The sequence below is a fragment of the Molothrus aeneus genome, chromosome 14, assembly GCF_037042795.1.
Source record: "Molothrus aeneus isolate 106 chromosome 14, BPBGC_Maene_1.0, whole genome shotgun sequence".
Lineage (NCBI taxonomy): Eukaryota > Metazoa > Chordata > Aves > Passeriformes > Icteridae > Molothrus > Molothrus aeneus.
This window is the reverse complement of record NC_089659.1, coordinates 10,594,093-10,621,962: the sequence shown is the minus strand read 5'-3', so window position 1 is coordinate 10,621,962 and position 27,870 is coordinate 10,594,093.

Below are 27,870 nucleotides of genomic sequence, written 5' to 3'. Positions count from 1 at the left end.
CACTTTGTATCATCCAAGGCTGGATTTGAGATTCTCAAATGCCTCCTTTGGTGAAAAGTGATAGGGAAGACAGCAAATTTCCAAGAGAGCAAGAGAGCAGAAGAAAGGCTCTGTGGGTGTGGTTTGGGGTACATGAGGTGCTCTTGGAGTGAACTTGGCCTTCAGTAGCACAGCCAAGCCCACCAGCACTGGTGACTGCTTGGTGTCAGTGCTTATGGTATGTTCTCTCTTTGTAAGCATCTGCAAAAGCTGGAGTTGTCTCAGGGTTCTGCTGTTATTGGTTATGCTGGATAGATCTTGACAGCATTCTCCCAAATGTGATTTTGTTGCTGTGAGAGAGGAGGAAGGAGCTTAGGCTGCAAATCGTGCAGGATTATTGATTTCAAATACAATGTACACAGCCTTTGACTAACTTCTGAGTTTAGGATGATTTCCTCTACCTGAAGTTTCTTGTCAGTTTTAATCAGTCTTGAAACAATTTCAAAGAACATTTCTTAGGCTATTCTTGAACCTAGGATGTAGAAGAAATGAATTTTAAAAAATTCCTCAAACAAGTCTTAAATCCCTATTTGCTTATGCAATCTGGTTTTTATTCATTTATTGACAAAAAATGTATAGAAGCCAGTCTTAAACTAAAGTCATACAATTTTCCATGGTACTGGGGCTACTTTCCTAGGCTGGATGTGTACCTACAAGCAGAGGTGCCTTAGGTGTCAGCACAGCAGTGACAGTAGTGTAGACTCTGCCCTCAATTTTACCTTAGCAGCAGCTCTGCCTGCACAGCATCTTCCTGCCAGGAGTGCTTCCCCAAGTGTTACGGAGATGACACCTCACATGGGATGTGAGAAATTGATTTTGTCAAGGAAAAGGAGAGGTGCCTGCCTTTGGCAGGCAGTCCTTCTCTTGAGCTCTTCATGGGGACAGTGGGAGATGAGGAATACTGGAATTCCTATTATAACTGAACAGAACTTCTAGTGGTCACAATAGCTTCAGTTTTAATCTTCTCCACTATCATATGTTTTGAGTAAATATGTTTTGGTAACATGCTGAAACTACTACTTCAGTTGAAGATGCAGTTACATGAAGAGGAGTGAACAAGTCTTTGCTGTCAAAGTGTTTTTTTTTTTTTTTTGAAAGCTTTCATTTAGAAGGGAAAGAGCAGGCAAGGATGGGAAGAAGAATTAAGATCAAGTGCCTTGATTGAGAACATCAGGGAGATCTGTAGTTTTGAGACATCTGCCACTTGAATCCCAGACTAGTACCATGTCTGCTATTGAAATTATCTGCAGAAAGAGCCATCTTTGTTTGCAAGGTTGCTCCTGCATGTCATTTATTGCTTCCCTTCCCCTGGCCTTTTGCAAAGTCTTTAGCAAGTGGCTAGGGCAAATATTGGAAAATGCTTGATTTTCCTTCTTGCTTCTTCTTTATAACTGTTTTCTTCTTATTTTTGTGGGGCAAGGCTCCTATCAAAACATTTAGAGACTTCCCTGACTGACAGTGTTCATACTTTCCAAGACTGAATTATGTTACATTAGGTGCTCCACACAGACATTGCAATGATCAATAGCATAAAAAGAAGATGCTGCTACAGTTCCCAATGAAAAATTATTAACTCCCTCTCTAGACTTAAAGGAGCAGAAGGATTTCAAATCGAGAATGCATAGAAATATACAAAGGGCATCTCTTATGCCAATTTTCCTGTTGTATGTCTCAGAGAAAGGTTAGATGTAGGTGTGTTGGGAGCACGCAAGTCTGTTTTCTGTGAGCACTGGTTTGGCCTCTTGCTGTGAGTGGGTGTTTATGCTGATCCCAGGGGGTGGTTCATGACAAAAGGATGGATGGTTTTGGTTCTATTGCTCAATTCTGAGTGCCCTTGACAAGTAGGGAGATTAATGAGTTGAAGGCACCATGAATATATCAGGAGGGTATTTATTCTTTGGAAGGTTAAGAATCTCAAATGAGAATGTTTAAGAGTGTGGGTGTGTCAAGATATTTGCAGGTGGCAAAGATGAGGGGATCAATGAGTCCACAAAATTCGAATCAGATGAAAGGGATCAGGAGATGTTTGTCAGCTCAAACACCTTGCCTTTGGCTCTGCTCTGAGCTGTGCTGTAGGTGTGCCTGTGCCCTCTCAGGTGCCTTGCTGGTCCTTGTCTTGCTGACTTGGCTTCTTGGCTTGCCCTGCTGACCTGCCTCTGGTGATCCCTGTGGCCATCACAGCCCTGCTCTGCTGCCCTTGCTTATCACATTGGGACTGTGCCCTTGTTGAGGATCCAAGTTTTGGCACTGTGTGAGTTCAGGCTCTGTGTCCTCTGTGGACTTGTGAGAGCTTCTATTGGGTTCCACGTAGCATGGCTGAGAGAAGGATGCAAAACAGGAGCTTTGTGTCCAGTCTATGTGGCCTTGGGACATCTGGGGGGGCAAGTTGTACCAGTTGGGCTCTCCCAGGAATTTTCTGCAGCAAAGGTTGGGAGACCTCTCATCCTGTCCTGTAACCTGGGTGTGAAGAGTGGAAAGGAGGTGGAGGAGTAGTCAACATCTGTCTTAATGCAACTGCACTAACCTGGGTAGCAATTACCTGGGAAATGCCCTGGGTTTGTGTGAGGATGTCCTTTTTAAGAAGTGACCTTAGCAATGATAATGCTGCCATTTGCTAAGGTCTGTTATTTCCCCCTGCAAACCTTGAGTGCATAAATGCTGACAGTTTTGTGTTTGATCTTGCTAATGACCTACGGAAGATTTGTTCTCTTTGCCCTTGCACTTAATCTTCAATTTATTGAAAGTCCTACAGCTAATTACAGTCAAACAGCTGCTATTTTTTTCAGAAACATGCATGTTAGACGCATGAGCACTTTGAATTATTAAATGTAGCCTGATATACCACTTAGTGTGCATGTGAACTTTTACTCTCTGTCTGATGCCTGTAACTGAACAAAAAAATATCATATGTTCTGAACCTTCCAAGAACAAGTGTGAAACTTATCCCTGTACTTTGGAAACAAAGTCACAGAATCACAGAATGGTTGGGGAGTCCCATCTTTGCTGGTTTTCTCTGATGTCCCCAGGAACAAATGACAATGGCTGGTAGGTTTGGTCCCCATGAATGAATATGTGCCCATAGTGCCAGCAGTGGTACAGGAAGGAACACAGTGGTACTTATGGTACCTTACTTGATGCAGCTGTTGAGCCACCTGTGGCTTCTCGGACCTAGTGTGGCTTTTGAAAGCTCTCTTGGGTACCTCTGCACAGTGCTGTGTGCAGTCAGTAATGAAGAATGACTTACTGTGTCAGGAAAACAGACAGTAGCTACATCTATGGGTATTTCCATACCTAGTTGGCAGCATGGAGAATGTTTCCATTTTATCTCCATTCAGACTAAGGAAAGGTAGAATTTCACCATACAACAATGTGTTTGTGAGTGCATAACATGCTCTGCCTTGAACACTTGGTAGGAGTACTGAGAAAGGAGCTGGTTTGGAAGACATAATATGGATTAGACAGTGGATTAGGGAAGGGTGGGGAGAGCATGTGGGCCTTGTACCTCCACACATGAATTTTAGCTTTGATGGTTTTAAAGTATGTCTTTTGAGTAAAACTCAGTTTATACACTAAAGTGTGATCTATGATTAAGTTTAGATCTCACTAATTAAGGTAGAATCCATGGCAAGACAATATTTCCCATTGTTTATGAGCAAATATGCATTTTTCTATAGGTTCCTAGTTGTTAAAAGACAAAATATTGTTGGAGGACTATTAGATATTTCCACAGTATTTAAACCTGCATTGTCAGAATCAGTTGTATTCAATCATAACCTGAAAAGCGGTAATGCTTGTGAGTTTGAAAATCAAAGAAGTATCTGGAACTGAACATCAATTCTACAACATTAATTCTGTCACAAATCAAATACACTGAAACAAATGTCTTGTCTCCAATTGTTTCTTGCTATGTAGAGAATGCAACTAATTCCTTGTGGTCATGCAATTTCCTTGCAGGAGCTTTTTAAAATCAGAATCATTAGATGCAATAATGTGTGTTAATGGCAATGAGTTTCCTACTACCTCTAAGGGTTTATCATCTACCATTGACATTAATTATTCTGTTTTGGCTCATTACCTTGGAAAATCACTAAACAATTGCTTTGGTACAAAATGCCATATTTGAAGAATGTGTTTGATGGAAATGAATGTCTACTCATCATCTTCATGTCACTATTGAGAGCTTGTCTTCTACTTCAGTGATTCACTGTAAGAATTGTAGAGAACAGGAGCTTTTGCAAGTGGCTTTCAAAGGAAAATGAAATTGGAACATGTCTTCTTGTCAGTCATAACTTGGTTATCTCACAGTAGAGGGCAGAAGTGAATTCTTTCTAATTTGCAATTTTCAAGCTTGTAAATTGAAAAATACTGATCTGCCCTTTCTAGCTTAAGAAGGATTGATGACAAAAGGTCACATTTTCAAAACGAATATCCCCTTATGGTATCAATATTTTCAGGTTTTATACTGGCTCACTGCCATAATTTTGAGCACCTTGTAATCATCAAGGTAGTTACACTCTCTAAACCCTTGTGAAAGAGGGAAGTCCTATTATCTTTTGTTTATAACTAGGAAACTAATTTGCAACAAGGCTCTTGGTCTTGCCTGTGATTGCATAAGTGTGGCAAATGTGGCACACACAAGTGGCAAATGTCAAGTGACAAATTCATCAAGTTATGGAGCAAATGGTTGGACTCCAGGCTGTGTCATTGTAGCACCTTCTGCAAAGTGGGGCTCTACAGCTGTTTGTAAGGATGAGGGGTGGGCTTTGACTTCTCGTTCTGTGTGTAGTCTCATTTATGCTGTAAAACTTTTGACACACTAACATGCATTTAAATGTTTTATAAGCTTCTTGACTTAAAAGGCACTGACAAACAAGGAAACAGTAAAGAGCAGCTGTCAATTGGTGCTTGGCAACAAACATTAGCAGAAATTCTAGAGAGCAGCAGGTAGAGAGTGTGGAAATATTTCTCTCTCTGTGGGTCATGAATTTGGGCTGCATGACATTAACTAGACACCTGGTTTGCTCTGAAGACTGAAAATAAACCTTTTGACTTGTATAATTTTTAACTGCTAGAGGTAGCTAGAGATGTTTTTTAGTGATTGCTCTATCATAACCCATAATTAAAGACCTTCTGTGGCATTCCTTCCTAGACAGTGACAATCTCAGAAATTAACTCACTTGGGAATACAGTTCACACCAGGAAGGAAGAAGAATCTGACATACGAGTTAGCTAAGTGACAATGTTGGGTCTTTGATATAACCAGACAAGTACCTTAAAGGTATGAGAATCAAGCAGGAAATAATTATTCAGGATGGGAGGAGGAACAAAATTAGGAAATGGAAGGTTATAACAATGGTTTCCGAAAGTAGATGGAGGAGGCATGTTAGGAACAAAAGCGACAAAATTTTGGTGGAAGTATTTTAAAAATGGGACACGTCTAACAAAGTGAATGATGATTTTGGCTCCAGCAGTTGCAGCTCATGAGAGTCAGGGAGCTTGGGGTGATATCTGGGTGGTATTCTAGTAGAAGAACTGAATAACTTCAGATCAAGCATGCACTGTCTGCTGTAAAAGATGTAAAACAACTTTACTAGATGGAGAAAATAACGTAGAAGAAAAGATGGTGGAGCAGAGGAATGATAAGAAATGAGTAGCAGGAAATGTGGCTGTGTGGGATTTTGAGAGATGGTCTAGGTTGAGAAGTGTGTGTGCTGAAAAGGAAGGGGTGGGGAGATGTTGCAGCAGGAAAAAGGCAGCACCTAGAGACACATAGGGAAGTCACAACAGAGACAATATTTCAGCAGAGCAAATTTCAGTGCAGATGCTTCCTTTCAATAGAAAAGACAGGGGCTCTTTGGAGAGGCTTGAGCCCATCAGCTGGGGACACCTGTGGCAGAGATCAGGACAAAACAAAGATTTCCTTCCTTAGGCAAAGGAGGGCACAATACTTATGGCAATATCTAGTATCAGGCTGTGCCTAAACTGACTGTTGAGAAATTCTATGCTTTGCTTCTTTTTCATATCAGCAAATTATTTAATTAATCTGTTTTGGGAAATAGAAACTTTCCTTTTAACTGCAGTCTGCAATTTTGCTTGGCAATTCAATATACATTTCTTTTTAGAAAAAGTTAGTGACATTTCCCATTGGCATGAGGTGATATTGGGAGCTTTGTAGATTTGCATGAGCTACTCTTTATTTTTGGAGTGTTTAAAGACTGCCTCTGGGCTTTGAAGCCTCCTAAATTCCTCACCTGTTGGTGAGCTGCCATGTATAGTGTTCCCACTAGAGGCATGTATGTGACTGGTGTAAGTTGAAAACCTGTTTCCTTTCACCTCAGTTTTTTACCAGGTCTGAGTTGGAGTAGACTCAGGCTCAATAGCTCTTCAGTTTATGGTAGGAACCATGTAACAGGATTAATAAATCATCTTCCTAGCTTAAAAAACCCCCAAACAATGCCACAAGCTGCTTGGATAATTAAACTTTCAATAATGAAATAATCATAGATCTGTTGCATTGTCTGAGGCTAAAACCGTGTCTGTATTCCTGCTTAATATATTTTTTCTCTTTTGCTTAACCATCCATTTATGGTATTTCTCCACTGCAGAAACACAACCCAACACTTCTGCTGACTGGAAGGGGGATGAGATCAATGCAGGACAAATGCCTGTTAATGAGATTTTGATTCTTTGACATTTCCAATCAATTTATACTGGAAACATGTGGAAGGAGTCTGATCTTACTGGTCCAGTTCTCAATTGTTTCTCAAGTAGGTAGTCAGAAATAGCTCTCCTGTGGGAGATATCTCTTGGGTTTTTTTTTTTTTTTAAGGGAGGTCAAAAACTTGTGTTTCTCCATCTTAACTAACACTGTATTTCAGTGAGAGCTTGCTTTTGTTTGTGCCCTAACTTTTCTAGAAAGAACTAAAAGACAAAATTAATGTCTCCTAATTAGTAACTTTTCCCAATTTACTTCCTTGGCATAACTGTTTGAAAAATGAACTATTCTTGCATGTATGTAATGTTCATAATGCAAGCAGAATTCTTATTAAACATTGCAGGTGCACAGCCAGGGAAGATGGACACCAATTTGTGTTCATCATGTTTTGCCAAGATCTTCTTTCTGGGGGATTGCACTCCCCTGTTCCTCACCTAAATCCACCAAAGCAGCACCTCAGAGGTGAAGCCTCTCATGTCTTGGGGAAATGAGGGAGCTGTTTTGATCTCAAAATGCTTCTTGTCCTATCTGGACTGTCAGGAACAGGAACTTGTGGTAATAGTGGCCTGTGTGCACCCAGTTAAATGATGTCCTATCCCAGGGGGCACAGGAGCACTCTGAGGTGTGGAGCTAGAACATGAGCATACACGTCATTGGCAGGTTAGAAGAATTTGCTATTATCTCTCTTTGATAATATATGTTCTGTACTGGTGGACACATTTTGAGACACCTCACTACTTGCAAAAACAGTAGGTGTCTGTTCTCAGGAAATTTTCTTTGGATCCAGTGTATGAAGTCCTCTAGACTTACAGGACTGTGTGGGGTTAGTACCTGCATAGAGGCTAAAGTCTCAGACCTGGGAACTAAGAGTCCAAATGGTTAACACTGGAATACCAGCCTTGGACTGTGTGTTCTGCTTTAGATCTCATCTGTGGCTGTGGGAAGTAGGATTGCTGCTGCATCTTCCCTGTTAAACAGCTCCTTTTGAGTTATCTGTTATAGCTACTGCAGTCCTTTGTCAAGGCTTTGTCACATGTGCCTGGCACTGAAAGGCCTTGGCTTGAAAGTTTTATTTTAGGATAAAGTGTAGCTCAAGGCCTGATATGATAACTTTTAATTTGTTTAAAAGAAATTTAGTGGGGGCCAGTGCTTTCAGAAAACACAAACCAGGGTTTGAAAATGTGATCAGCTAGAGCTCTTAAAAAAAAAAAAGTCATTTAGATGTAAGGGGAGAGTTGCCTCAGATGCCTCCACTGTGGTCTGACACAGAATTTTCTTGACACTGGGGACCCTCTGCATAAAAGAGCAGAAGAGCCAAATTCTAGAACTCAGCTGACCCTTCATCTAGACACAGCTGGGTCAGGCAGCCATAAAGCACAGTCAGAATAGTCTCATAAATAGTGATGAATCAGAACTTCCCCTTCTGGAGAGGAAAAATAAAATCTAAATCTACTGAAAATGAAACATAATAAAATAAAATGCCTCTAATACAGGGTAATCATGTGCATTTGCCTTATAAATCATGCTTTATAGGATCTTAAATGTACTTTCAATTTCTGTCCCTTTATTTTTTACAGTCTTGGAAAACTGATGTGTTGAATTTGACTTTGAGAATAATGTAATGCAGCCAGCATAGCTCTGCTCCAGACAGAACCATGTTTTTTTATTCAGATGAAAATATTCAATAAACTCCTTTTGTGCTGGATTGGCTATTCTTTAGTATAAATAAGTTCCTAGTACAATTAATAGCTAACCAAAAGAGAAAATACTTTTTCAAGATCTTGGTGGAGGAAATGAGTCTCAGAGAATGCTGTGAATTGCTCTGGTAGTATCTTTTTAGAAATGTAATACTGAGCTGCAATTGTAGTCAATTATCAGCTTTTGTCTACTATGCTTTAATCCTTATAGTAATTTTTTCCTTTGCTAGTATGCATACCCCCAAAAAAGAAATGGAACAAGATGCCTAAATTGCTGACTATCTTGTATGCACTATTGATTGGGCTCATTGATGCTGTGTTATCTAAGACTAAATTGGCATCAATTTTTCCCTTGAAGCCTGAAGATTTTGTGTTCTATTTAATTGTTAGAAGAAGGTCAGTACAGACAGTACCCTCTGGCTTTTAATTTTAGATGGAAATGTCCTAAATGAATAGAAAACTGCATGTCAGCAAAATGTACTCCTGCTGAAAGCAATGTGTAGGTTTCTCATGTTTTGCGTTTGTGATGACATAAGCTTTGACCTTGGCCTGTATCTTTTTGAAAGAAGAGTAATATTTGTTCCCTTCAGCCTAATAGCAGCACTGTTGGTAGGAACTGTGCTCCTGTGTGAACAACAGCTCCTGCCCTGCTGCAATTTGTAACAGTGGATGAAAGGACTTTTTTATATATTGAAGTGTTGTTCTTTATAATTTCTCAGTGTAAGGATCCTGACTTCTGTCTTCATACAGTCAAAATGGAGGTGGAAGAGACAGGCATGATTAAGGCTTCATGTGGTAAATGAATGTCTTTGCTATTTGGCTGGACCTGTGGCCAGTTTGGCAGAAAGAGAACTGAATTTGTGGGTAGGACCATTCCTGCAGCCTAAGGACTTTGAGTTTGTCCTTTCTCTTGTTTTCCAACTATGGCAGCCAGGAAACAGTGTTCCTCTGGGATATCTGTCTTCTCCTAAAAAGGAGAGTTCTGATTATTTCTTCCTGACTACTCATTGAGGACGAGGAAATGGGAGGAAAGCTGGATAAAAGCTCTAACTTGTAAGTAACTGGCAGGGTGGAGCTGTCAGCATAGCCTGTGGTGGCTTCTCCTGAAAGAAGAATGTCCATCCCAGAGAGATCCACATCTCTGTGACAGGCAGGGGGGGAATCTTGTGCTGGTGCAGGGTAAGAAAAGATTTTTTTTTTAGCATCTACTTTTGAAATTATTTCAGGGCATTTGTATTCAATGCTGTGGTTGAATGCATGGGGACAGAAGTTTATTCTCCCTCTACCCAAGCTCACCAAAAACATATGGAAAAAACCCTCTCAACACCTCAAGCCCATTTCCCTCAGGGCTTTGGCTCATATTTGCATTTTGAGACAGATTTGTGAGTAGAAGAATAGCTGCCCATCTGTTAGGGAGGTAAGAGGTGAAATACATCTGGTCCTCTGATTACCACCCCCAGACCCCCCTCTGCTCAAATTCTGTACATCCTGAGAAGAAACAAATTCAGTTTCTTCTTGCAGCCTAATGAGGGCAAGAAGAAAATGGAACGACTGAAAAACTTCTCAGCATATTAAAGAATAGTTGAAGGATGAAAGAGGCCTGAGGGTATCACTGTGACTTTGAATGATGCTGGGAAGTTTTTACTGGTCTCTTTTTGCAAAAGTCTGCGTAAGCAGTTTACAGTTGGTTGAATTTAGAGGTTTCCCTGATTTGATCAGAGATTTCACTTCAATTTTTCCCAGTGTCTCAGGGACACTCAGGTAATTGCATTTGGGAGATTTTTCATGTCTCCAGTTTGACCATCTGCCTTTGCCAATAAAACATGTTCAGCAGTTCAGATGTTCAAGGAAACACGCAGTCTTTCTGTCTTATTTTTCCCTAAGCCTGCAGCCAAGGAGAGCTGTGGAGCCCAAAAGTGTGTGTGCTTTTGTACATAGAATAATTGAAAGCTGAATTTCAGTCCTTGAGTATGAACCAGCTTTGAGAAATACAAGGCACCTATTCAGTGTTTGTGGGAATTGGTATCAAACCCCGGTATAAAATATCTAAGCAGGAAGATTAATGAAAACTTTACACAGACTGTTCTACCAGCAAGATGATGTGGCAGAGTTTCTGGTTTCTAGCTTAGAATATCCAGGAAGAGTTTGGGACATCCTTGAGATGACTCCTTGAGATTGAGGATGACAAGCAAGCCTGGAAATTTTGTGATTGTCAGATCTGACCTTGAGTGAAGGTGGAGAAAAATCCACCTCTCCAGCTCTGCATCCTGCCAAAAGGAGCCTGGTCCCTTTTCATCTTCCTTCATGTCCCTTTCTTGTTCTGGGCTTTTTGTCACAATTTGTGCTTTTGGCCTCACAGCAGGAGGAGATAGAGAAGGCACTAGAAGAACTGAGTTCCAGTTTTCATTCAAAGTTTCCTGATACAGTCCCAGTTTTTCTGCTAATGAGATGGAAGAACTGCTGTAAGTCCATCTGTCAAGCTGCATAAATGCTGTGCTGTGTGCATAGCATATCTTCTTGGTGGCTTAAAAAGTTGGGTCAGAGAGAGTGCAAAGGCAATGTTTAGTTATTAAGTGCCTTGATGGTTACTAGGTGGAAAAAACTGGGTTATGTTTGAAAAAAAAATTCTGAGAGTGCAACCAGGAAAGATCAGCTGAGTTTAAGCATTTTTTTTTTTTAAGGACCATGATTTGAGACAAGTTGAAGTCAACACTTAGCAAGTTGAATTTCTGGCTTAAGTAATTTCACTTTGCTTTCTTCATGATACCTTCCTCATCCCCTCTCTGCCTCAATGTCCTTTTTCACCTTCAATTTCCCTCACCTCCCTGCCCTTGCCAAGGCAGGAGCTCAGTGCTGGGGCATGGGGGCCAGAGGGAAGCTGAGGGCTACAGGTCAGAGGCACTGGTGAGGTCAGAACTGCCCTTCTCAGTCCTGGCAGTTGGGGTCATTCAGGTGATGCATCACAGAGCCAGGAACAGTAGAGTTGTGTCTAGAAACCACATGTGGGTTGTGGGAGTTTGCTCCATCTGGTCTCTGTTTGCAGGAGAGGCTGGTCCTGCAATGTTTGGGCTTTGGGTGCTGCAGAGGCTGGAAAATAGCACATACTGAAGGGGAGGTCAGTGAAGGAAGATGATCATGGGTTTGTGTAATAAATCCTGGTTTGTTTTCCTTTCATTTCCCTGGCATGGCCATTTCCAGAGGGACCCATAACCATGAGAGGTTCCTGCGTGTGCCGCAGCTTTGCTGCAGAGCTCGAAAGTGATGAAAATCTGAAAGGTGGCAGTGAGCTTTTACTGCAGAGCTGTGCCTAAGCAGTTACCATGGGCATTCCTTTGCAGGGATGGGGGTTTTCAGGAAAAAAATAGAGAAAAAAGTTTCAATTCCTTAAGAAAAAGGGAGTAACCTTAAATGCTTAGGGAGCAGAGATTTGTTTTTTTCCAGATCTAGGCTTCCTTCATGCATAACAAGAGTTACTTTTGGTTTAAACAGAGCTAATTTTGGAGGACACTTTTCTCTAGTGATTACTAAAGTTCTGTTGAGGTTTTGTTGTGATGTGTAGAGCAAATGGACTTATTTTCTATTGGGAAAAGAAGTAAAAAGCAGCATTTTTCAAATAACCCAGTTCAGTGAGATAAGGGAGAATTGTTACCATGAGCAGCAACCTCTCACTGAAGCTGCACACTAGGAGATTTGTGACTTTATTCTTTCCTCTTGCAATTTCTTCTGTGCCAGACCTAGTTGCTTCTAGAAGCAATGTGCTCTATTTCTTTCTGCACAACTAACATGGGGATAGCCATGTCTGCTCTCCTGCAAGACAAGGCAAAGCTTGAACTCTCTGGGTCAGCTCCTGCTCATTCTGTGTCCCATCCAACCCACCTGCCAGGTCAGATCTCCCTGCACTGGAGATTTTTCTCACTCATTTGGCACATCCTACACCAGATGCTTGAATTTATTGCCTTACTGTGTTAAGGTTTTCCATAAGGGATGGCCTTTTTATTCCCACTTTGTTTCTTTGAAGGCCAAGTTTAGGAGAGCTGGATTGTTTTCCCCCTTCCTGTAGCTCCTTAAGTGCTAAGGGCTCCTTGTAGAATTACAGTGTTCTCTGCCTTGTAGGTTTTGGGAAGTGAAATTTTTTAGCACATGGAAAGATCAGACCTTCAGAGGGACTGCTGTGATGTTATGTGAAACACTTTGATTTATTTTCTTGCAGAGCACATTATGGGTCATATTGCCCTGAACTGTTCTCCTTCTACCCACCTGCTGTCTTGAGCTCATTTCCTTACACTGAGAAAATATCTGGGAAAGAATTGACTCAGAAAATAGTTCACAGTGATTCAATTCTCTAAGACTTTTTAAAGGTAGGAAGAGAGACTTAAGTAATAGATCAGTTGTTTTTGGACACCTCAACCTGCACCTGTAGCTGTTTCTCACTGGTATAGGTAGATCTGTCCTTGTTATGCTTGTCTGAGCTCTCTGAGGAACGTTGGTCACAGATGTTAGGATGTATAGCAGTGATTTATTGTGTAGGATGAAGCAGAGGAGAGCAATAAAGGTTGTTTATAAATTGGCTCTCTAAGCACTGTTGGACTGTTGTATTTCTGCAGTGTAGTTCCCAGTACCTCATCTGCATGTTCAGCATTCAGTACTCAGGCTTACTTTGCAGTTTTTGGGTTTTGTTGGCCTGCCAAAGGAAGTGCTGGGCCAGTGTTGTAGTAGAATTTCTGCTTATGAAGCCACTGAGGAGAACTTTTAAATCATCTCTCTGCTCTGTATTGTAAATTCATGTTACCCAAGGTAAGCATCTTGTTTTAGTACAGTATATCTCTCAATTTTCAGAACAAAACCCATATGTAACTCTACTCCTTTCAGTAGATACCTGTAATAACAAACTGCTGGTGATTCCTGCTATACATGAATTTTTGCATCAAAAAACAAACTTGTTTGCACACTTAATAATCTGAAGAAAAACTGATTTTCTGTTCTATTTCCTTTCATTAGATATTTCAAACAGTTCTAGATATTTTGTGAAAATACATGCTAATACCTAATTCTTGCCCTAAAAGCACTTTATGTGGCAGTAGTATAAAGTTGAGTACTCAAGGAATTTTTTTGTTTATTTTCTTTGTTTTAGCACATATTGTCATCATAATTTTGTGATATACAAAAAGTGGAATCCTTTTTAAAAACACATTCTTACCTGTGACTTGGTCAGAACTTTTAAGATTTCATTGACTGACTTTCATTTTCTAAAAACTCGACTGAAGTCATTGGTTGTCTTTATGTTTTCATGTGTCCTCATAGTAGTTTGAGGACTGGCAATGTGTTCATTTCCTAATTAACACAGATTATTCCAATGAGTGGGATTGTGATAAAACTGCAGACCATGCATGGGAATGAGACAGAGGACCAGCTGTAGAGTTCAGACACAGAAAACACTGTATAACAACACAAATCTAATGAAGAATAAAATTAACCCCCCAGTGACATTCTGCCAGTGACACAGAGATGTGGCACAGCCAGCGCTGAGCTGCCTCGTCTGCAGACCCCGGGTGACCAGGCGCTGGCCATGGTGCTGACTGAGGTGTGCTGCTGGGGATCCTTGTCCTGTTTGCTGCTGCTGGCTAAAGCCAGAATGTTGTGCTGTTTGATCTAAGAATAATTTACAATGATGTATTCCTATTGGTACATTCATATCCTGTAGTGCATTCTCCCATTAAATTCAGAACATGCATTTTTATAGAGTATAGAACCCATTAAAACCAGGGAATTGTCAGTAATGAAACAGTGCTTCTCACACAAAACACTGAAATAGGCTTTTGATGCATATAAATTCATATAAAGTCTTAGTTGCTCCAACTGAGCCTTATAAATGCAAATGATGAACTATTTCTTATTTGTGTCAGGTAAAGTATCATCTAAACATGTTTGGACATCAGAAGTGTTCATTTTTACCGTTCTGTTGTAAATCTGTTCCTTGACAACCTGCTAAAATACAAAATAGCAGAGACATGTAGTTAATGTTCATTGGCAACATATTTGTTGTCACAACTGAATTAACTTATGTGAAAAACAAAAAAGCCTTCAAGTGAATTTAAATTATTACTTGTCATAGAGTATATGTATTTAATAGCCTAATGGCACTTTCAGTAAAATCTACACTAAACCCCCATCCAGTGGGTTGATGGCAATAATAATTAACCAAGAGAAGGAAAAAGGCCTAATACTGTCTTTTTGACTCCTGTGAAAGAAAAAAGACTGAATTCACTTAGTTGTAACTTTTTAGTTGCTGCTTCACAATACTATGTTATCAATGCAGAGATTATCTGAAAATGTTGAATAATCCATTCCTGTTTATCCTTTTATAAACACACAAGCAACAAAAATTATTTTTTTAATAAAAAAAGGAAAATAAGATGATATAATACACTATAAAAAGAGGCCAGTAACTGCTATAGCCCAGTTATAAACCACTACTTTTCTTTTCAATGAGAATTGTTCTTTTTGCTCTTGAGACATTGTTACTTTGGCTAAAATGTGTGTCTGGATTATATTGCAGAAATCTGTTCTGGTACTGAAACACAGTTTTCCATGAAAGAAATTGCTGGGTGAATTGAGGTGGCCAGTTTTGGCCCCAGTGATCTCTGCTCTGTAGCCTCTGTGGCTGATTTCTGTCTCATGTCCTCAGGGGACAGGTGAGGACCAGACACAGGTCAGGCAGGGGAATCTGGGCACCCACTGGGTCTCAGAACCAGTTGTTTATGTGCTGAGTGTTTGATTACTTCATGCTGTGGAAGTAGCTGGGGTGGAGTTTTGTTGCTAAGGCCTTGGTTTTCCCAGGTGTGTGTTCAGCAGCCCAAAAGGCCACTGCAGGCCATCCCTAGCCCAGCCACCTGCTGGGTTACACTGTCCTGGAGCCTTGGCTGTCTTTGCTTGGGCATTTTGCTCACACACTGGCAAACTGAGTAAATAGAAGTTTACTGAAGGTGTCCAGAAGTTGCAACTGAAGGTGCAAAAACTCTATGGGGTTTCTCAGACTGGTACAAGGCTTCTCAGCAGAGCAGAGAAATAGTATTTTCCTGCCTTAGCCTGAGGGTTGGAAGCAGAAGTGGGGCAAACAGGGAAGAGTGAGGGGAGGGGTCTGAAAAACTGGGTCACTGACTTAGGTTCCCTGTGGTGCTGGAGGGAGCCAGGAGGCTGGGACTGATCTCCAGCCCTTGGAGCAGCCTGCACTTGTCCCCTTCATTTAGACAAGGAGCTGTCCTTAATAATTATGTGGGAACAATCTGTCCCCCATTAAAGTTTCATTTCAGCTGCTGCTCACTGTGGGGTGACTTTAACCCAGGCAGCTTCTGCAAAGATGCTCATCTTCCTCCCAGTGCTGTTTTTTAGCACCACTCATAGAACTGTAGTTATCTGGGTGTTTTCTAATTTTTTGTGAACTCAGATATGTAGGGTTGTTGTCAGAGCAAGGAAAAAAAGTGGTCTAAACAGTGATATAATGTTCTGCTTTTCTCAATTGGATTACCTGAAGATGTGAAAGCGATCCCTTTAAGTTCCTTTTAAATAAGAGATGTTCTCTCCCCATGGCTTGCATTCAAATCTTAAGTCACGTAACATTATAGGTGGAAATTATTCTTTTCATACCTCCCATTTCTGAGCATGTGAATACTTCAGCCCAGTTAAGGATGTTTCAGATATTTTTCTCTTTCCAAATGGTGTTAGTAGTGTGCACTTCAACAAGCAGTTTCCCAGCGTTGCTGCATAGGAGTTTATGGAGATTACTTTTAGGATTCTCTTGTTTCTTTCATGCCTTTGTATGAAATAGCTCACAAAGGAGACTGGGTGTGAAGTGTCCATTGGCAACCTGTGGAGTTGGAGCTCACAAATCTGCAGGGAAATGTTCTGTTATTCCCAGTCAGCACAAGCAGTCTCACAGCAGATGTAGAGTAACACAAGGATTCAGATAATAATCACATTCACAGATGCTATTTCTTGAAAAACAAGTTGCAAAGGACACTTGAAGATGCTAACCTTACACTGTGCTAGCCTGTAATGTGGTTTTGAAACTGGAGCAGAGAGAATAGCAGGATGAGCTATTAAAATTCAGCTGTACAACTGGCAGGAAAGGTAGTGTGAGCTGATTCCACAGACACTTGCTACAGCCTTTTGTTCTTGTTCTTCTTTGTGTTTTGCTTAATTAAAGAGCACAAATCTCACCTGAAAATGTCTGTATGAGTACTGCACACTTCTCTGTCCTAGGCTTATGTGCAGAACTGTTAAGATCCATCTTTTTGCAGATGGCTGTTTTAGCTAATAAATATAATTAAGGCAGGCAGGTAGTTGTGTGTTTGAGATTTCAGATGGGGCTGGGCATGATTAGCATAGACTGCGAGGGAAACAGGCAGGAAGGATTAAACAACATACTCAGATCACTTTTCAGGCCCTGTTTATTGCTTCAAACAACAAAAGCACCCTCACAAAGCAGGACAAAATGAATTGCCTCTCTTCAGCCAGTACAGCTGCCACTTTCTAGAGGTGAACAATGTGAATTTGGTTAGGGAATGTTATCATGATCATGTCCCTTTAACAAATATAACAGTGTAACTAGGTCTGCAACAATTAATTAGTTGGACTCTCTAAGTAATGAATTACCTGAGATATTAATAGCCTGCTCAGGAGGAGGAGAACTGGCACTGTTATTTTAAAAAAAATGTTTGTAGAAACATTCCCAGTGTAAAGTGTGTTATCATAGTGCTGCATTTCAAGAACAAATGTTAATACAATTTTTCTGTTGAAATAATTTAATTCTAGCCCTGCTGGTTCACAGAAACAACACATTTACACCAAGTAAATATCCCAAAGTTTTCCATAATGAAATTGTAAAAGTTAGAGGTGAAAACTGTGTGCTTATTTCTGCATCCTCATTCCTTTGCTTTGCAGAATTGGTTCTTCTAAAAATATATGCTGGTTTTTCTGTCTGCAAAGGAGTTTTATTATTTATTTTGCAACAGAGCACTAGAATCTGACACTACTTAAATCAGAGGTTTTCATTTTATTGAGTGATGGTTTTTTTAGTAGATAATCAGCAATAATGTTAAGTAAAACAAGCAAAGAATTGGGAAGTCTCCTTACTCTGGCTTAGATGAGCAGTGGGATGGGGCAGTGTGTCTTCCCTGTGGAAATTCCAATGGGCGTGGAAATGCAGAAGGACCATGTCCTGTTTCTGCATGTCCTGCTGCCTGAACACCCATGGCAATAAATTGAACATCTGACTAGTAAAATCTGCTGTTGATGCTAGTATTTAGGAAAAATAATAATTAATTGACATAGAACAGTCATATTTTCTAGGGAAAAGGGAATCTAGTATTTTTCCTATTATTACTACTGCCGGTGTCTTTTGCAGCTGTGATGATGAGGAAGATCTGAGCCCAACCCAAGGGGTTCTTGAATGAGTTACAGTGGCACAGCTAGCAGAAAAGTGGAAGGGAGGGGACAGGAGACAGAAGATAAGAGACAACAGTGGGGATCAAACAGCAATTAACTGTGTCCTTTAATAAAGGCTAAGCTGTCAGAGAGGCTGGGGTAGGCGGTGGTGGAGCCCTTCCTGGGCAGCTGCCCTGTGTGAGGGGTGAGCCCATTTCAGGGGCTCAGACTGGGCTGCAGCCAGGCACCAGGACTGCAACTTAGCATCACTGGTCTGTGGGCTTTGCACCTTGGCCAAACAAAACCTGGGACACTGTTCTTGTGTGTTTCTTCCTCCTTTTCTGTACAGTCCCCAAAGTGGTTTTGTTTTGTTCTGTAAGTGCAAACCCTGATTGTAAGGTGTGAAATGCTGCCTGCTCTCACTGTTGGCTCCCAAATACAGACAGCACCTCTGTCTGTGGCTTGTGTCTTCACGAGGTTATCCACTTACTGTAAAGGTTAAAGGGAAGTTTTTCTGGGTCATTCAAGCATTTACTTGTTGGTTTGAATGTGTTTGCCTGGACTTAATAGAAATAACAGTAATTAGTATGATCTTTCTGAGAAGCAGGAGTGATCTTATCAAATTTTGGGAGGAGGTTAATGCTAATGCAAGTTATTTGTATGGCTTCGCATTGAAGAGTTTCAATTTGCAGCATGAATAGTTCAATTTCTATTTAGGGTGCAATTCCAGAGGAAGTATAATTACAGTTAAGGGGTGTTACAGAACTGATGAAGCTTTAGGTTAGGAAAACACGGGAGATATTTTGTGAAAATATTTTAGGGTTATGCCTTGCTAAATCCTGAGGAGGTATAACTAAGTGAAAAACTATTTACTGTTCAGTTCACCTTTAAAAGTATGAATGAATAAATAATGCTACTCTTGACTTTGTTAACTTAATTTTTTAAAATATCCTCCTCTGTTAGAGCTAGTATGTATGTGTTTATATGATTTTCTAAACATGCAAAGTATAGTTAGTAGCACCTAAAACAGAAGTTAAGTCTGTCATGTTTGAGCTATTTTTGTTAATGAGAAGATTATTCAGTACTATCTCAAAGCACACATACATAAATCTACTTACTGGCAGAACTTATTCATTGAAGTGGGTACAATTGATATTCATTTTATATGGACAACATTTGAAGAAGCTAATTTTTCTTCCCTTTCTTTCCCATTTGTTTTCTCTTGCACAGTACAAATACTTTATAGAGATCGTCATCTTCCCTGTACACACCTGTTCCATCCTGCTGCTCTTTGAATCCACCCCTTCACACCAACCCCTGCTTTTAGCAAAATATTGAGATGCAATCAAAGCTGTCAGATTACTCGGTGTCTGAAGCAAGCTGCTGATTACTGTTGCCACTGTTAGCTGAATTACACTATTAAAGGCTTTTATGAAGTATTTGCATTGCTTGCTGATACAAATATCAAATCATGGCTATGCTACAGTGAAAAAGGAAAAAATTCTCATTTTGTGACACATTTCTTCCAAGACAAGACAGCAACAACAATCTGTGGAAAACATCTATATACAGAGCACATTTCAGAGTGTCTTATTTTTTCTTAATTGCTAAATTGTTCAAACAGTAGCCCTCTCTGTTGCTTCCAGCTTGTCATACCACTCTCAACAACAAAGGTAGAGATGATGAGGCTAAACCATCAGCCAGAGCTTCATGAGCTTGTATGTGGCTTCAAGCCCTGTCTGTCCTGACATGCTTTAGCCTCTTGTTGAATTGGGGCCATAGGAAAAATGAACCAACTACGTAGCATAGCTGTAGAGAAAACAGATCAGCCAAGTGTCTGGGAAGTAATTCATGAGAAGCAGCACCTCATGGCACTGTACATGTGCATCTGTTCAGTGTCTGCTGAGTGTCAGATCCTGCTGTTTCTCAGAGGCCAGGTGTTTCTCTGTGCAGCCTGAGCCCCAGAGGTCTGAGGTGGTCCAGGGTTATTGCAGAAAGATGACTGTGATGAGCCTACTATTCTGAAATGCTTTATGGCACTGGATAAAGCTGGGTGGAAGGCAATGCATGGAGAGATCTCAGCCTCTGCAGATAATCCTTGTGTCATAACAGTTAGTGTGTTAGCAAATGGTGTTTGTGACAAGAAGGACCAAGAGGTGATTCAATCCTGTACGAATGCTCAAGTAAAATCTTCATACTGCTTGCTCAGCAAAAGCAGTCTTTAAAACTGTGGCAAGTTGAGGAAGTGATTCCAGAGAAGTCACACAAAGGAAAATGGGCCTTGGTTAATTTGCAAAGCAACAACACACTCAAGCTCTCCATGCTTTCAGCTGTAGCTGAAAACATCATGTACATGAAAACAATAAATGGCCAGGAAGGTTATGTGCTGCTGAGGCACATCTGCTTATTTCCTCGCTCGCTTTGGTGGTGCTGTATTGTTTCTGCATTCCTTTGTATCAGTTGTGCTGCAAATACAAAGGAAAATATCTCATTGTTTAACAAGAGCCATTCACTACAAGCTGATTACAAAGCCTTCAGTGGGCAGGCTCTCTGCAAAGCCCAGAAATGCACTGCTGCAGGTTCACCTACAGCAGCAGGGAATGCCACAGCAGCATGGCCCAAATGTTCTGCATCTCTGTTTCATAGCTCCAAGGACTCTCTCAGCGGAGGGAATTTTCCCTATGTTCAGTAAGTTTGATTCACCTGGGATAAATGAATAGGGGACAATGTTCAGTGCCCCTTAGACATGCAATATTCAGTGGTGAGGAGCACAGGTGCTCGCAGGAAAACTCTTATGGCTGAAGCTGCTGATTTTCCTGCCTTGGTTGTTGCTGCTCCTGGGATGGTTTTGATGCAGAAGCCTCCTTGCCCCCTCTGCAATCTATTGCCTTCCCCCTTTCATTTCCTAGCTGGCCTCATTTCTGATGTGGTTGGTACCCCTCTTCTCTCCCATGGGAGCTGCTGGGTGTGGGGTGGGCAGCTGGCTCTGAGGAGGTGGCCTCAGATTGGGATGTGTGAACTGGGATGCTTCAAAATAGCTTCATGTGGGAAAAGACACCAGAGACTGGCTGGATGGGCTTCCCAGCACAGCTCATCCAGAGTGACCCTCCTTACTTGTTGCTTAAGTATCTGCTGGATTTTGTGCTTTGTAGGGGAGGGCAGTGTCCACCAGCATGTCCAGTCTGCCTTTCGGCACTGGGACAGAGATGGTGGTGATCATTTTAGCAATGACGGAAGCTATTTGGTTGGTAACCTTTTGCTTTATGGCTGTAAATGTGTGATGTTATCTGTGTCTGGGCACTCTGTCACTCCTGTGTGGAGTTACAACATGTGTGAGGAGTAACCATGAAAAGTGGAGTTGTAAGAAATAGCACAAACCCATAATTCTGAGAGTGACTTGCTGTTGCCCCTTAGACCCTTTCCAAAACCCATCTCTGTGTTACAGTAATGCACTTGAGAGAAAAATCTGCTTTGTCTTATGTACTTTATTATTTGTGAACGTCATTCTGAAATACTTACTTATAGGGGGATAGAATATAAGAAAATAAAGGTAGTGTAGAAAGTAATCTCACCCCTAAGGAGTTGCAGCTGGGCCAATTATCAAAGGTTAGGAACAGGCCTGACTTTAACAGGCCACAGTTGCAACTAAGGAGAAGAAGATGCTATAGAAGAGTGGGGTGGCTGGGTGAGAAGGGAACTGGAGTCAGTGGCTGCTTTGTGAAGAAGAAAGAGTCAGTGCTCTGAGGAGATGCCCATGAGAAACACCAAGAAGGTGTGAAACTTTTGCAATAAGGAGACAACAGAATGGAACCCCTGCAATAAGATGACAACACTTACTCGTGCATTTCTATCACTTAATAGCCATTTAATGAGATGGGATAAAGATTTTACATTTTTGCTTTTGCTTTCAGTCTAACAGGCACCTTTTGGTGTAGTGGTGGTTCTGCTAATCAGTTTTCAGCATCATGTGACTGAAACTCCAGTGGGTGTGTCTGCTTTTGGCCAGCCATAATCTGAAGTTATAAACGCTTGCAGCAGTTTCTTTTGTGTTTCTCACTTTAATTCATGTTTGTTATAAATGTAAGCTTGTCAAGCAACTTTGTTGTCAGAAAGGACAAACAGACATCTGGAGTAATTGAATACTTGATTATTTTTGTAAGATTTTTTGCAAAATTATTTACCCTATACTTTAATACTCCCTCTTTTCATTCTCCCTACTTTGTATTTTTTGCCTGATAAATATTTATAATAGAGTAGAAAAAATCAAACTAGATGCAAGTTGTAACTTTTATGCTCTATTAAGACCTGAAAAAATGAGAAAAAAAAAATCAACTGATGTGGAAGAAAATATAATGAGAATGTGGAATTAAATAATGACATTCTCCTCCCCAAGTCCTTAATGGATTTGTGTTTCCTTGTGAAATATGTTAGAGTGCTGAGCTCACTTGAGGAAGAATCTCTTATGTCCCAGCTTGGAGGAAAGGGCACAGAACTCATGTCCTGGGTTCTGCTTTAGGGTCTGCACATGTCACAACACTGGTGTTTGTGTGTAGCTTTACCTCTCTGCCTGTTTCCTCATCCATCTCATCTGTTTGGGATAATTAAAACTCAATGAAAAGTTCTTACAAAAACATTCTATGAAAATTGCATATACTTGAATTGGCCAAATGTGGAGTAATTTCACTCCAGTCAGTCTGTACCAGCACATCCCATTCTGCCAGCTTCAATTAATCTGTTCCTGAAATTTTTGACAGTATGTGAATGTCTCTGCTGCTTTCTGTCTCTCCACTTAGCACATGAGAGGATGATGGACTAAAGATTCTTGTCATCCCCTTCTGATGTGCTTTGGCAACAGGTCTTTGAGGAGAACCGTGCTGTGGCTTCTCCAACACCAGTATCATGTTTCAGTGCCGTATGGGAGGGGTTTGTGACATGAACCTGAACTGGCTTCCAGCCTCAAACATTCTTTTATCAATTAGCAGAGCCAGTGATGGATTTGACACAGCTTTGGGAGTGTGTTTCTGTGTCCTGCAGTATTACCTGCTGTGCATACTGATGATCTGCTCTATGCAGAAAGTTCAGGCCTATTTAAGTCAAATTTACAGTACAACTTTTGTTCCCATTGGGTACACTGGCTTTTGTTTATATTAGGAAGGCTAGAATACAAACCCTGATTCTTTTAGGAAGCACAATTATGCACAGTATAAACAAGGTAAATATTACAAGTAGAAGGCAACAAAGCAAACTTAATTCAGGGGAGATTTCCCAAGGAGTGTCTTCAGCTCAGTGCCATCCAAGTGCTGGTTGGTCAAGAGCTGATGTGCTGGGAAGTTCTGGTTTAGTTAATGTGATCAGTATTTCCCAGTGTGACACACAGCATCTCTGCTGCTAGATGGAGAAGGACTTAGCACTGGGGCTGGCCAGTCCATGCCAAGGAGCTCACCTTCCCTGCCCCTGAGCTAGCTGCAGCCATTCTTGCTGCAGCACCTGTCCTGAGCCTCCAGATGAATAATGTCTGGGTGGTTTTGTGGAAGGAGAGCCTGGGAAGTGCACAAAGCTAGATTGAGGGTTAACAGCTGGGGTCACATTCCTGTAAGTAGGCAGGAGGGATGAAAGGGCAAGGAGCAGTTGCCATGTTAAAATAAAAGGCTCAGGGGTTGCTGAGATGAAAGGTGTACTGAAGCTCAGGTAAAAGCAGGTGCCAGAACTGTTCTGTCAGTGTTTGCTGTGTGCAATTCTGGCTTATGTGTCTCAGCTGGGTCAAATTGGTGTGCAAACCCCAGTGCATGGAGAGGGGCCTTCCTGGCTGTGAAGCACTGAAAACAATTTCATCAATGCCCAGGCTCACATCTTAGCATGAATATAGATCTTCAGTTTGGTATTGGTATTTTTCCTTTTTGTTTGCTGTCATATAAACAGTACCCCACTGAGAGCAACAGTTTTGATCTCGGTCATCCTCATCTTGAAGGAACATTCACCAGTCTTAGAGTCATGTCTGGTCCTACTCCACAGCTCTTGGATATCTCCAGGAGAGCCAGTAGAAACTCCAGTATTTTGGCCATCTTTGTTCTCCTGTTCACCATATGCTGGTACAGATTTATAAAGGATTCTATCTGCATAATTACCAACCATCAGCTGTTCCAGTTGGCAGCACCAGGTGCTTTCCCCAGTCTTCCTGCTTTTTTTGTTTTAGCTTTGATCACTGCCCACAAAACAAATAATTCTCCTATGGCTACCTAAATGGCTGCCACTTTCCTATCACCATATGGCTCATCCCTCAGTGCCTCATCCACAGTTCTGGCACTGCTGAGCCCAGAAATTTTTCTGCCTTTTTCTCACTAACACAGTGCCATTTGCCCTGTCTGGGAATATGGCTGGAGCAACTTCTGACAAGGCAAAATGATTTTGGCACAGTGTCCTTTCCTTAGGCATCTGTGAATTCCTCATTTTTACACAAATAATTTTATCATATATGTCTCTTCTGTGAAGTGAAATAGGCTGGGACATAGACAGGAGTAGCTGGAAAAAGTAGTCTTACTACGTAAATTAACATTTTTATCTTTGGAAGACAACTTTGACAACCTGTTGGCTGTCCCTTACTAGAAAAAAGCTTTTATTCTTGTCAGAGTGCTGTCTCTATTAGGGTTTGCAATGTTAGTCCCAGCTGAATTAGTATCGCAGACCTTGTTGAGTTTCAGGATTGGTTTTTGTATTTTTTCTTTGTTTAGAACATACATTTGGGACATACTGTGTTGTTTGCCATAGAGATAATACACAGTGATACATTTTAAAATGCTTTTTAATGTGTTTTCTGGCAAATTGTCTGTTGCTGTGTTAGGTGTGAAATCATCTAAAAGGGGACAAGCGATTTGGCATTTGTGCAAGCTTGTTGATTCTAACTAACATTTGCATTAGATTAGAACAGTGAATGCTGTCTCCAATGAAGAAATGCTTTGCATTTTCTCAATGGTATTTTAAAATGGAGTACTGCTAGTTTGAATGAGTCAGCTGAAATTACAGAAAATGTTTCCTTTAAAATAACATCTGAATAGAAGCAGCTGTCATATCACACAGAACCTGAAACAAAGCATAGCACAGAACTTGGTTGACATGTAATAACCCTGCTATTAGATTCTATAATGTTTTAATTTCTTCCCTGGGATATCTTTTGTGCACTAGGAATAGTGTTATTTGCATGTGAATGGAAAAAGCTAAATTATACTCCAAGGTTCGTGCAAAGAAGCTAATTTCTAACACTATGATAGACAAACTTCCTAATTTTTATTTCTAGAATCATTGTATCAGACTAAATCTTCTCTCATTGCTATCAGTGTGTTTGTCAGCTGAAGTTCTGAGCTCATCTAAATATTGTATGAGGTTTAGTGAACAGTGAAAATAATCTTTCTAAGATCTGTCTCACTAGTGGATTAATCAATACAATAGTTTCTCTTACAGGAAGTTATTGGTAGTCAACACAGTTTATGGTAATCTTTCTATTTACTTTTGGAACTACCCTCTGCAGCTCCATTAATTCTGGTTCATTTTAATTCAGTGAAGATGCCCTAAAAATTTTATAAGATAGACATTTAATTTTGTTGGGGAAACAAACGGAAAAAACCCCAACCCAGAAACAGTATTCTCTATTGGAATATTTTTATGTTATTACATAATATGAAATATAATTTTTGGAAGGGCAATCAAAATGAAATCTTGAGTGTATTTGAAATCAAAACGATCTGGAGGCACAGCAAACACAAGGCATTTTATTTATTGCAGTGAGGCTTCACAAAGAAGAAAGATAAGGGTGACTTGGTAAACAACTAGCTTTTAGATAGCAGATAAATCTGTAAAATGAAAACACAGACTGATGGACAGAAAATGTTATGTGTCTATTCTCTGAGTTACATTATCCATTTCACAAAGTGAGGCAGCAGACTGACTTTTCACTTCTCCTGTGGCTAAATAAAATGGCAGCCACCGTATTTAGTCAAATTGTCATTTTAGATTAAACATTTCCAGAACTCAGCACAGAAATATAATCAACACACTGAAAGCCTTTCCTGGAAAGAGAGAAAAGGATAATGGTAAAAAATGAGTGAAATACTCAGAGCAACATTTATATTATAATATTTAAGGCTGGCACAAAACTTAGATGAAGAGGATCATAATCTGCTGCTGCTCTTGCTGAAGGTCTCAACAATTTTTTTGGTCATAAATCTCAAAGATTTTGATCTAATATTTTATATGTCTATTAACCTCCTATACTCACCTGTGCCTTTGCTCTAAATGGCCTCTTTGTCACCAGCTGTTGGAAACAGAGGGAGAAATATCCCCAAATGGAGATGCATAACACAAGGACTGGGAGTACATTTGGTGCCTTGGACTGGCTACCTAGAACAGAGGCTAGACAAAGGTGAAGAGAATAAAAGCAGATATTTATTAAGGGGTTTCAAGAGATACACCTTGGGCAGTCAGAAGTCTCAGAGGCTACAGCCAAGCTGGACAATGGTCATGACTTTTTCAGACAGATATAAGTTTGGTCTAGTTACATATCAGGCATTAATCCTCCAATTGCAGCTTCAGGTAATGAAGTCATTATCTGAAGTTTGCTCCCCCCAATTCACTTTTGTTTATAAATTTTGGGGCCTGTAGGGTGTCCTTGGGTCTCAGGCCCAGAGGGGTTGTTTTGTCTGACCAAAATGTGAGGACAGTTACTAACATTTTATGTGGAGTTTAGAATTATGCATTAATGCAGTACAGGCTTTAAAAACATAAAGGCTGAAATCTTAAGACATCGTATTCTGTGCAGGACATGATTTAAATTATTAGTGTTCCTATTAGTGTTAACATGGTGGATGAGTCTTGCCAGATACAGGGAATCCTCATCTGCCAACAACCAGGCAGAAAGGGATGCAAAGCAAAAGAAGTGTAGCATGGGTCAGCTGCAGTGAGGGAAGGGAAATGAATGTTTGAGTAGCAGCCCCTTGGCCCTCAGTGTCTGAGAGCAGAACTGGTTTTAGAGAGACAGCAGAATCTCAGTACTGCTCCATCTCCTTGTAGTGGGGTACAAAATGGGGGAGCCTGGGTGGCACCTCTGAGTCCCCATCCAACTGTGAGCTTTACTTAATGCTTATTGCCATGGCTGTGCTTTGTCTTTACCTGGTCACTTGCTTGCCCTTCAGAGTTTGAGAAACTCTCTCCTAAAATTGAGTGATGGCTGCTTTGCTTTTTTTAACTCCTTGGCTAAGATTCTCAATACTTTTCACACGGTGGATTTTGGTAATTCTTAACCAAATAAAACTCCCCTTCTGTGTCTAGTAATCTACCTTCCTGCCCTTTCACTTCACTACACAAACATTATAGATCTAGGAGACTTTAAAGCTCTTACATTACTCCCCTTACACTCTTGAACTTGCCTAGAGGATTGATTATGTTAAATTTTCTTCCCAGCGCATGACCTCCCCTGACGGCATCAGCCCAAGGCACATTGCTTGCTGTTGAGTTATAACACTCCAGACTTGAGCATGTTTCTCATGTTTTTGCTGCTGATTCTGTTAAAGAAAAGGGTGGTTAGTGCCTAGTGCACCAAAATGGATGCATTTCAATATGAAATTGGGGGCTTGCAATAAACAGAGAAATTTTGCATCTCATTTGGTTTAAATATTTATTTTAAAGCTCTTAAAAAATAGAGAGTATTTAGTGTGTTAGTGTTGTAGGATAATAGCTGTGTTTCTTCAGTAACTGTTTGATCAAAAACATTCATGACAATTAAAAACAAGACAATACCTTTCATTTTTCACACATCTTCTAGGCAGATGGATCCTCAAGCCCACAGCAAAACTATACAGTGTACAAAAGAATTGTTTTATCTTTGCTGACTTCTTGTTGCCTCGGGGACATGATGTAGCAGTTGTTTCAACTGAGGATGTGTTAAGCATTGCCGTGCTGTGGGGAGGTTTTATCTGGAATTTTCCCAGGATGTGTGCTGATGTTGTT